Below are 10,864 nucleotides of genomic sequence, written 5' to 3' on the forward strand. Positions count from 1 at the left end.
CACATTTGTGCAATCATTTATTCTGTGGACGTTTGTCAGTTTTCCCAAAAGGACGAAAAGTTGAACAAATCTAAATGGATCTGGATTCATTTGATTCTCCAAGCAGCAGTCTGTTACTCAGCATCGCACTGATAATCTCTTTATACCTGCAGGACGGCCAGAGCCCAGAACCAAGGACAAATGTGCTTCATTGTGTCTGTTGAGAGTACGACTCACAGTTACCTCACTGAAGTCCTCAGAGCTGCTGGCAGCTTCAGAGCTTCAGGTCTGTTCTCATGCAGGTCACTGAGCTAAAACTGCATCAAGCTGCTGAATATTCAGAGAACTCACTCTGTCTGCCTGTCTGCCTGCCTGCCTGCCTGTCTGCCTGCCTGCAGCTGGCTGATGTTTACTGTGTTTGAGTTGGTAGTGTGGAGTCAGACAGTTTTAATCCTCACAAAGCTTTAATCTGACTGGCGGCCACATCTGACCTGCACTACTGTACAGATCATAATGACCTAGTGTGACAGGAGCGTCTCATTTAAGCTCCAGTGTGTGTGTGTGTGTGTATGTATGTATATATATATATATATATATATATATATATATATATATACAGTGGGTACGGAAAGTATTCAGACCCCTGTGTGTGTATATATGAATGAGGAATTGTTATTTTCAGGTGATTACACACTAATGGAAATATACATATGAATGTTATATTGAATTTCTGCCAGTAGATCTTAAATGTTTCACACTTTTTTCTTTGGTTAGTCTGATTAAGAGATTAGTTATATAGTTATATAGATAAATAGATGATAAGATTGATACCATCCCACTCTCATGTCTGTATGGTTAATATGAAGCTAACGGCTACAGAGACGAGGTTATGGGGAAATATCTAAGCTGGCTCTGTCCAAAGGTGAGAAAATATACATACTAGTACTCTAAAGTTCACTAATTATCATGTTATAGCTCTTTTGTTTAACCTGTTCAATAACTGAAGTGTAAAACGGACGATGTAACGATGTATGTGGGTTTATGGTCAGGACCTGTTGCCAGGCAACCGGCCCAGAGGTCCACAGGTCAGTTTACCAAAAAACAAGATTCAACGCGTTAATCAGCTGTGGGGTAATAAAACTAAGTACATTTACTCTATACTGAGGTATGTGTACTGTACTTGAGCCTTTTTTAATGCCGTCTACTTCTAAATATCCTATTTCCCACCATACTACCTTTATCTGACAACTTTAGTTATTTACTACAAAACAAGTTACAGCTGGATCAATGGGTTGATTGATAAATTAGGTAATAGGTCACTTTTACTACAACTTACTGTGAGGATTTGCTGCTTTACTTTTTAATTATTTTGATCTATTTTTAAAATTTTGTTTACATGAATGCATCAATAATAATAATCTAACTATCTATAATGTATATCTATCTATAATCTATGTGATAGAGTCACAGGGGGCATTTTTCAGCTTTTTACATTTAATACTTCAAGTTCATTGTTCTGATTATACTTACATACTTTTACCTAAATAAAATGTTCAATGTGCGTATTTTTATGTGTGGTATTAGTGTTTTAGTACTAAAGTAAGTTAAGTCAGTTTGTGAGCTTTGTCGAGGTGGTGGTAGGACAGAGCCAGGATACCCTGTTGTACCCTGTTTTCAGTCTTTATGTTAGGCTAAAATAACTTCATACTTAATGCTAACAGCAGCATATAGCAAAATGAGACTGGTATCTTCTCATCTTGTTAACTTCTCGTTAACTTTTACCTTTTCATCCAACCATCCTTCTATTTTTTTCTCTCCTTTATTCCCATAAAAAAAAGGGCATTTCCTCATTTTCCATTAATAACTGAAAAATCTGACTTTGCTCTTAACCTGTTTGAATGAAGAATAAAAGCAGCCTGAGGCAGAGACAGCAGAGCGCAGATGGAGCAGATTATAACCTCACAGTAGATTGCCTGCCAGTGTAATCCAAGACTCCTCTGGAATATCAAAATTGATCTGCTGAAAGGGTTTTTTATGGATTTATCTTTTGATAGATGTATTTCATAATCTCTAATACCTGTGCGAGTTGTCTGAATTCACACCAGCTATCACCAGCGTTCTACTCTGTGCTGAAATGTTCTTGAAAACTTGCTGTACGAGCAGTATTTTATTTTCTAAAACACAATGTACTGCAGCCGTGGGTTTATCTGATGGAGCCACAGATAAAGGAAGAGGAGGAAAAAGTGTGTGTGTGTGTGTGTGAGAGAGTGACTGTCATCTTAGGAAGTGACCGATAAAGCAAAGCGACGGTGCAGACATTTAAGCTGCCTCAATATTTAATTAACCACTGTCATCCAGGTTCAAATTAATTACTTCCTGGAACAGAGCAGAGAGGGTTCAACCTGATTGGGGTTTCCACTTCTGCGTTGGACACAATTTCAGGCTGTAACTCCAGACATGCTTCATCATGACGAATAATGTCTGTAATTAGGAGTTCTAGTTAATGGTCGGAGACAAAATCAGGACAGTCAGACGAAATGTCTCTACGTCAGAGATACATAAGTTTGAAACATAACTTTATTTGTTACTTGAATCGTTTTATAATTATTGTTTATATTTCACATAACTATCTATAATCCAAAAGGAGGTTATTTCCATGCAATGAACTGCTTATTATCTTAGACTAGATATAAAAGAAACATAAGACAATACATAAACACACACATTTAAATACATATTTCTAATGTCAGTGGTGGAAAGTAACTAAGTACATTTAATGAAGCACTGTACTTAAATTAATTACTACTACTGGTTTTAACTGGTTCTGAAACCGTCTCCATTTAATACTGAATTAAACTACAGAAAGAAACAAGACCATCAGTGAGAAGATTGGCTATTTCTATATAGTTATTCTTAATTCCTGGTCGGATTCATTCGAATGACCCTTGAAAGGCCAAATCAACACAAGAGTAAAGTCTTGTAACTTTATTTTACACTTCATATTTATACTCCATGTTTCAGAAAGAAATATTGTACTTTATACTTTAGTACATTTATCTGACAGACAGTTCCTAGTTGACATTTACCCCATTTGTTCATGTAAACATTTTATGGTTTCATCCTCTCACGTGTAACTTAAATTACAGGAAACTGAGTAATTTTTAGGTTTAGATTGTTGGTTGGACAAAACATTTGAAGATGTCACTTTAGGCTTTGTTTTACAAATTAAACTACTGATGGATCAAGAAATCTAATCAAGAAAATTAACAGCACATTAATCCTTTATCATTAGTTACACCCTGATATAAAACGTGTTCCACCTCCATAATTAATGAGTAATAATAATCAATAATGATACCTACAGAGACTATTTCTCTGTATTACTTTTGGTACTTAAAGTACATTTTATGATAAAATAAATACTTTTATTTAAGTAAAAGTTTGAATGTAGGACTTTTACTTGTTATGGAGTATGATGTTGGTACTTTAAGTAAGTGATGTGAATACTTCTTTCACCACTGCCTCATGAGAGGTTAAAAACTGAACTGTTGAAGTTTATCAGATATTACATAGCTTCAAAGCAACGTGAGACAAATAAAACGTCAAATTATTTGTACCTAAACAAAGGGGGAAGGTCACAAAAGTGACAAGGATGTAAAGTGAAGTTAAAACTAACTCTTTAAGTTTCTTACATGTCACCCTGAAGTATTACATTTAGCTAATTTTCAGCATTTCTGTCATATTGAAATATTACAATAATGAGATAATGATATGGATAATGACACTTAATGGGAAAAGGACTTCAACTCTGACAAACACTACTTCAAAGTTGAGTCGTGTTAAAGGACACCGGCTCACACAATGCCAATCCCTCCACAAGTTACTTTAAATCATCAGTTCCATCAAACATGCACATTATCTTATTATTGTGGGTTCCTGTATGAAAATAATAGATTTGCAGGCTTTCAGCAGTGTTTCAGACTCTCTGATAAACTAACAATGGACGGCCTGACAGGAGATAAAACTTTAATTTGACATTTTATTTGTATTTCATTCCTTTATATTTTAATGCATTCTTAGTGTACTTAGTTACTTGGATGTAGTCTGTATTCAAGTGAACCTGATCTCTATAGTGTTATCATGAGGCTGCATTCCTCCGTCTCTCTCTCTCTCTCTCTCTCTCTCTCTCTCTCTCTCTCTCCTCTGTCTCTGTCTGGCCTTTAAATTGCTTTCTGGAGGCAGGGGATTTTGGCCGGGGAGATAAGGGGAATGGGATGAAACGCTCTCGCTGGCTGTCTTTCTCTGCCAGGCAGGGGGAGTCTACTGAGCGCCGTACATTTACTGAAACTGAGGAGAGAGCAAGTTGTACTCGCTCATCCCTCAGGTCAGTGAGGCTGAGGAGACGCCGGCGACATGTTGCAATCCCATTTCTAACAGCCTGATCGGCATCAAAACAAACACATAAGATGTCAAAGCATATAGTGGATTCTCACTAAGACTATATTTCTGGATGAATAATACAGATGCTGCTGAATAGCTGAAAGCCTCTTTGTATCTCCACTGAAAACAGATTTATGTACCTGTTCTTGGGGTTTTCTCCCCTCTTGTCAGTCAGTCAGGTCCTGGAGGGTCGATCCCAACAACTCTCAGACCTGACACTCTCTTACGTAAGCCCTCAGAGCTCGGTTGTCTCTCCACAAGAGCAGGTTGCATAGATTATTGATGCCAGCACAGAGCGAGCAAAGCTGCACATGGCAAGGACACACTATCACACATGCTGCGTGATCCACCCCGTCGAATATTTCACATATTATTCTTGTTATTGCAAAGATTTGGTGGGGATTCCCTCTTTGTATGCACACAACCACAGCTTTCCCCTCCAACAAAACATTCATACAACCCTCCTCTTCCTCCTCCCTGAGCTTTGATTTCACACAGCGAGCCTCACAGTTGACACACATGTATTTCTGACTATGCTGCGCGTGTTGAAGTCATCCCCGCATGGATTAGCATATTAATGGGATGTCCTCTTTGTCCCTGTTTTCTGTCACTCAGATTTCACAGCATTGAGGGAGATGACGAGGCGATGCAGTTGGGTAGGAAGAGGGAAGGGAAGTGCAGAGATGTAACTTGGGAGTCACACCTGGTTGTGATTGGCACAGGTGGGACAAATAATCAATATGGTTGTCAATCTTTATTAGTTCTCAGTGACAATTTAAAGCCTGTACTGTTTGGTTTTTGAGCTAATAACACCAAACTAAATTCCTAATTAGCAACTATTTTGATAAATAATCAATCGTTTAAAGTAATATTTCAACATTCATTCATTCCAGTTTCTCAGTTGTGAAGATTTCTTTGTCTTATTCAGTAGTAAGCAAAGTATTTTTAGGTTTGGAGCTGCTGGTTGGGCAGTTGGATGACCGCGGCTGTTAATGGATTGAAGGTACAGTGTGTAACATTTAAGAAGATCTATTGGCAAAAATGTTATATAATATCCATAACTATGTTAGGAATTGTTTTTGTTACCTTTAGGTGTTTAATGGAGGTCGCCATCAGTGGAGTTTTCCATGTTGAACCACAATGTTTCTACTGTAGCCCCGAATGGGACAAATAAACACTGGTAGATAGAGACTTCCTTATTTTCCACGAGTTTTGCAGCCATTGTAGTTTCTCCTCCACCCTTCAGAGCCCATTCTTATTCTCAGGTCATCAAATACAGACGCGAGCAGTGTTCAGTTAGTTATATTCTGAAACTTCACTGCTAGATGCCTCTAAATCCTTCACACTGGTCATTTAATTAATGGATAATTAAAATAATTGTTATAACAGTGTGAAGAACTGTAATATAATAATATATCTCCCATCCAGTAATAAGAAAGAAACTAACTCATTCATTCACACAGTTTCGTTGAACACCTTTCTCCTGTTTTTCCTGCACTTCTCCTCCCGTCACAATCAGATCTTTGTCCCTCTCCATCCAGGGAAGCCTCAGTTCGCTCCTTAGCAACTGTTTCCACGGCTACAAAGTTGCTCCCTGTGTCACTCCCACCCTGCCTCCACCATAAGTCGCCAGTGTCCGTCTGCTCCTTTGTGTCCACTTCCTAAAGCCTGGTAACGAAGTGAGGGTGTTAAACACTGCCTGTCTTCATTTGAAACATCAAGATACCAAAGTGTCTTCAGTATTGTCTCATACTCAGGACAGGATACAATGTGTGGAAAGACTGTTGATGCGTTTTGAGCCTTTATTGGTCCGAGGAGGGCCATAGAAGGTGTATTGATGAATGTGACAAGCTCTTACCAATTAGACTACACTTTTCCTTTTCCACTGTTGTGCTGTCCTCGTTGCCTGAGTGTCCCAGTGCTCTGAGATAATACACATCAGCACTAATGTCACTTAGACAAATTGCAGCAGTAAACTGTTCACGTGCCTGACTTTCATTCACACACACACACACACACACACACACACACACACACTCAGGGAGAGATCAGATGAATATTTGGCTTTAAAACAAGTCCACAGAGATAAGAAAATAATATACAGTAAAGGCTGCTGGGTACATTCAGACATGAATGCAAGCATTGGAGCTACAGAAAGATCTATTTATATCGCACCTAAAAATAGACATTCTTCTCCATAGAGACATGAAATCCTTCTGAGCGGTGAATTACTCTCGAGCTGCTGCTGTTGTGTGTTTGTGTGTGTGTGTGTGTGTGTGTGTGTGTGTGTGTGTGTGTGTGTGTGTTATTCTTCAGTTTCTTCCAAAGGTGAAAGCAAATTACCGACTGTATCATCCCAGCTGTGAGGCTCTTTCTTGGGGAATCTCCGCTCTCCCTCTCAGCCTGCAGCAGACAGGATTTTACAGTGCTTTGATGATCAAACCCCATCTCCCTCCACCACCTCTTCCTTCTGTCATGGTTACGGGCTTTAAGCCGTCAGGCACGGCGTAGATTAATGCACATTAGTTTACAGTAGCAAAGGAGGAAGTGTGTGAAGCCGTGGCTAATCTGCTCTGGGAGGGAATTGTCTAGTTGATGGATGTCTAATTTTACCTCATCTAAACAAAAATGGTCAAATATGCAAAAGCAAAATGACCCAAAATATTAATTAGTTTAGTTATTATTAGTGATTTAGATGGGTTTTTTATTTTTTATTTTTTCGCAGTAGTTTCAGTGTTCACTTTAGGCCTTAAAGTCTTAAAACCTTCCACTTCTTCATATTGCTCCACTAAACCCACTGGTTTGAATCCATAAGGAGTCTGTTGGCCTGTAAAACCTCATAGGGCCCACTCTCGACGCACTGAGCCTCGCCAAAACCCTGGTCTCCCTCGCTGCGACTCAGCACTTAGAGGCAGCTGCATCACCGTCTGGCACACACACACACACACACACACACACGCCACTGTCCCTCTTAAAAGTTATTCCCCGCTGTTTGTCATCATGGCTCTTTGTCACTCGTAGAACCGAGCGCCATGGCATCGAACATAATGAGCTCTGTGTGGAGCTGGGACGTGTTCACACGTTGTTTTGTACTATATATGCTGTTGTAGGCAAAATGGTTAATGGAAATTAATTGCAAGTTGCAGAACTTTGTGCAGGATTTTCTGCCACTGCATCAGGCTGTCACCATCTGAACAGACTTGTATTTGTAGTACAGCCAATAGCAGCGCCTCCTCTCTAAGATGACCTCTGATTGGACAAAGTCTCCCGTCACTGGCAAGATTTTCTGAAGCCTTAAAACAGAGCCGTGAGGATGTTCAGAAGTCTAGTTTTCTCACAGACCACTTGAATTTCAATATGCTAGAAGGTTATTATCGATTTTTTCCCAGTGATGCCAAATAAATACTGCCTACCACAGCTTTAAAGGTCCAGTGTGTAACATTTAGGAGGGTCTATTGGCAGAAATGGAATCAATATTCATTAATTAATATTCACAAGTACGTTTTAGTTAGTGTTAAATCACCTGAATATAGGAATCGTTGTGTTTTCGTTACCTTAGAATGAGACAAACCAAACACTGGCTCTAGATAGGGACTTTTCTTCATGACATTCACAGCCAGTAGTTTCTCCTACAAAGTTCACAGCCCGCTCTCATTACCAGGCAAGCGTCATTCTACAAATGCAAAATCACTGCTAGATGACACTAATTCTTCAAACTGGACCACTAAGCTTGAGTCATTACACTGTGGTATAATGTATAACCCTGCAGCAACATAATGCTGATTTCAGAGGCATTCATTTTCCTGGCTTTAAACACATTTATTACTTTCATTTGGCCTTTGAAAAAATGTCACTGACTGTCAGAAAACTATATGATATGACCCAGGTACCAGCTGGAAACTCATTGAGTTTTTAAAGAAAACCAGCTGATACAAACAGACTAAATACTTTATACTACTCTTCCTGCAGATACTCAGACAAATCTGCTGAGCTTGTGATGTTTTATTTGCTCTGGCATTTGCAAATTATTGTGGTAATGCCAGGCTAGCAGATACTGTACCCAGATAGATAATGTGGATAGATAATAATAGAGTACTTTATTAATCCCAGTAGGAAACTGCCAGCAGGTCACATAAATCACAGACAAATGAGACACTCAAGGAGGTAAATAAGAGACATAATACAACAAGAACCCATATGTGCTGTGTTATTTTGTTTCTCACGTTCTTCTTTGAGTGTCACATTGTTTACCTTGTATTTAACGCAGACAAATGACAAACTAAAGGAGAAACCGGAATTAATGTGTTGAGAAACATACAAATGCAGATGCTTCCATACACGTGTACCGCCTGATACAATTGAGCTGTTGACATCCTATCAGGCTCTGTGACATTTACAAAAATGTTTATTTTGGATCAACCTGGCAATATTTAAATGAATCTGAGAGGGTTTTAAAGGGTAAACACAGGCTCACTGAATGATTTGAGGGGTATTTATATGCTGTTGCCTCCAACAGAAGTCCTACAGGACAATTTTGGCCGATGTGTTATAACAGCACTCAATGTAGATCATAGATACACTTTAATCTCATTTGTGGATACAGTTCAGTTCACTTTAATCTGACCAGCAATTCAGACGGTGTAACGGCATGGTTTAATCCATCAGTACACGGACAACTCACATAAATACACGTAGCACAAATCACTCAGAGGCAATAGATCAGGACTCTGGAGTTCCCAAAGTTAAATCTGAAGGCGTCATGAGATGATTTATTGGATAGGAAAGAATGAAAAACATAATATTATGCTACATAAAAGGATTTCATACTTTTCTATAATCATTGCTACTTTCTTCTTATAGTCCTTCTGTAAAGAGGGTAATGAATGCTGTATTAAATTTAAGAGGGATTCTGAGTTGACATTGCTTCATTTTAAAAGCTAAAAAGTAGTAGAAGTTGATCCTTTTGTCACTCCTATATTTAAATATGTATTTAGGAGAAAACATAATAGATTAATTTAATATATTCACGCCTCGTACATGCTCTCACACACACACAACATATATTTTGTCATTGTGTCACTTCTGTAAGAACACAGCGTTACCTCCACATCTGTACCTCCTCTCACAGTGTGTATTCCTCTTCCTCCTCTTCAGCAGAGAGTATGGATGTTCTTAGGGGGCCGATTCAAACAGTCTGACTCAACCATCTTATGTCCCACTGGGACCAGAGAGCCGCTGACGATCTTCAACCAGAGCTGTTTCCATCATGTTTATTCTGTGTGAGTTCAGATGACCTTTGAACTGATTGTTTGTCCTACTGAGCCATTCTCTGAGATAACTGTTGTCCTTCCTCACTGTGATGGCCGCCCTAGCAGCCACACATTGAGGCACAAAGCGCATGGTGGTTACTCTTTCTTTGTTTGATTATATTTAGGTTTAGAACATTAGACACGATTGACAATTAATAACTGGACACAGATTTTGGATTCATAATACATAGTTTTATTATCCGGTTTTGACAGTAGTTATCTTTTTGGGTGCACACAATTAGTTAACTTTTGTTGTCAATTTTCTGTAGTATTAGATTCATTCAGGTTATTTTTCATTGCATTAATTCATTTTTCTTTGAGTTACCAGTTCCTGGGTGCTGCTGCTGACGATGTTGCATGGCTGACAAAGGGAGTGCCGGCAGATTCAGAGACACTTAAAAGGGGTTGGGCCGATAATTGGGCTACACCATGTTGGCTGGAATCATGGGGAGAGGAAGTGATTTCTCTTTGTTTGAGTTTAGTTATTTCTGATTATTATGCTTTTTGATGTTTAGTATTTCAGTATTTTCCTTAGTTAATAATTGGCTGCATTATCTGGATATTATTGGAGGGTATTATGGTTTGTTTAAATGTTATGTTTTAGTCTATTCCCCCTGTGTGTCAGAGTGGCCTGATCAGCCACTATTTAAGTTCCCCCAATGTCTCAGTTTAGTTGGGTTGGTTTGGTGTGTTCGTTCAGTTAATGTAGCCTGAGTTAAGTTCTGTTTAGTTGACCTCTTTTATGGGCCCAGAACATTTTGTATATTTCGTAAATTGATTATTTTCACACTTTTTTTGTGAATAAAAGGACTTTTTGTGAAAATTTACCTTTGACTCCTCATGCCTGCCAGCTCGGTCCCTTACACTCACTGTGAGGAAGACAGATGGACTGCAGAATACGTGTGTGCGTGGGTGTAGGTGTGTGTAGGTGTGTGTGTAGGTGAAGGTGTTTGTTTATGTGTGTCCCTCCCATGTAAATGTTCACTATCTCCATCAATCACACATTAATATGCTGTCCTCTTTCATTGGGCTCTAAATGATGCTCAACCAATGAGAAAAGATGCAATTATTCGTGTGGTGTCAGCAGTGAATGTATAATATGTGTGTACGTGTGTGCGTGTGTGTGTGTGTGTGTA

This window comes from Dicentrarchus labrax, unplaced genomic scaffold (genome assembly GCF_905237075.1).
Source record: "Dicentrarchus labrax unplaced genomic scaffold, dlabrax2021, whole genome shotgun sequence".
In the NCBI taxonomy this organism is placed as follows: Eukaryota; Metazoa; Chordata; class Actinopteri; family Moronidae; genus Dicentrarchus; species Dicentrarchus labrax.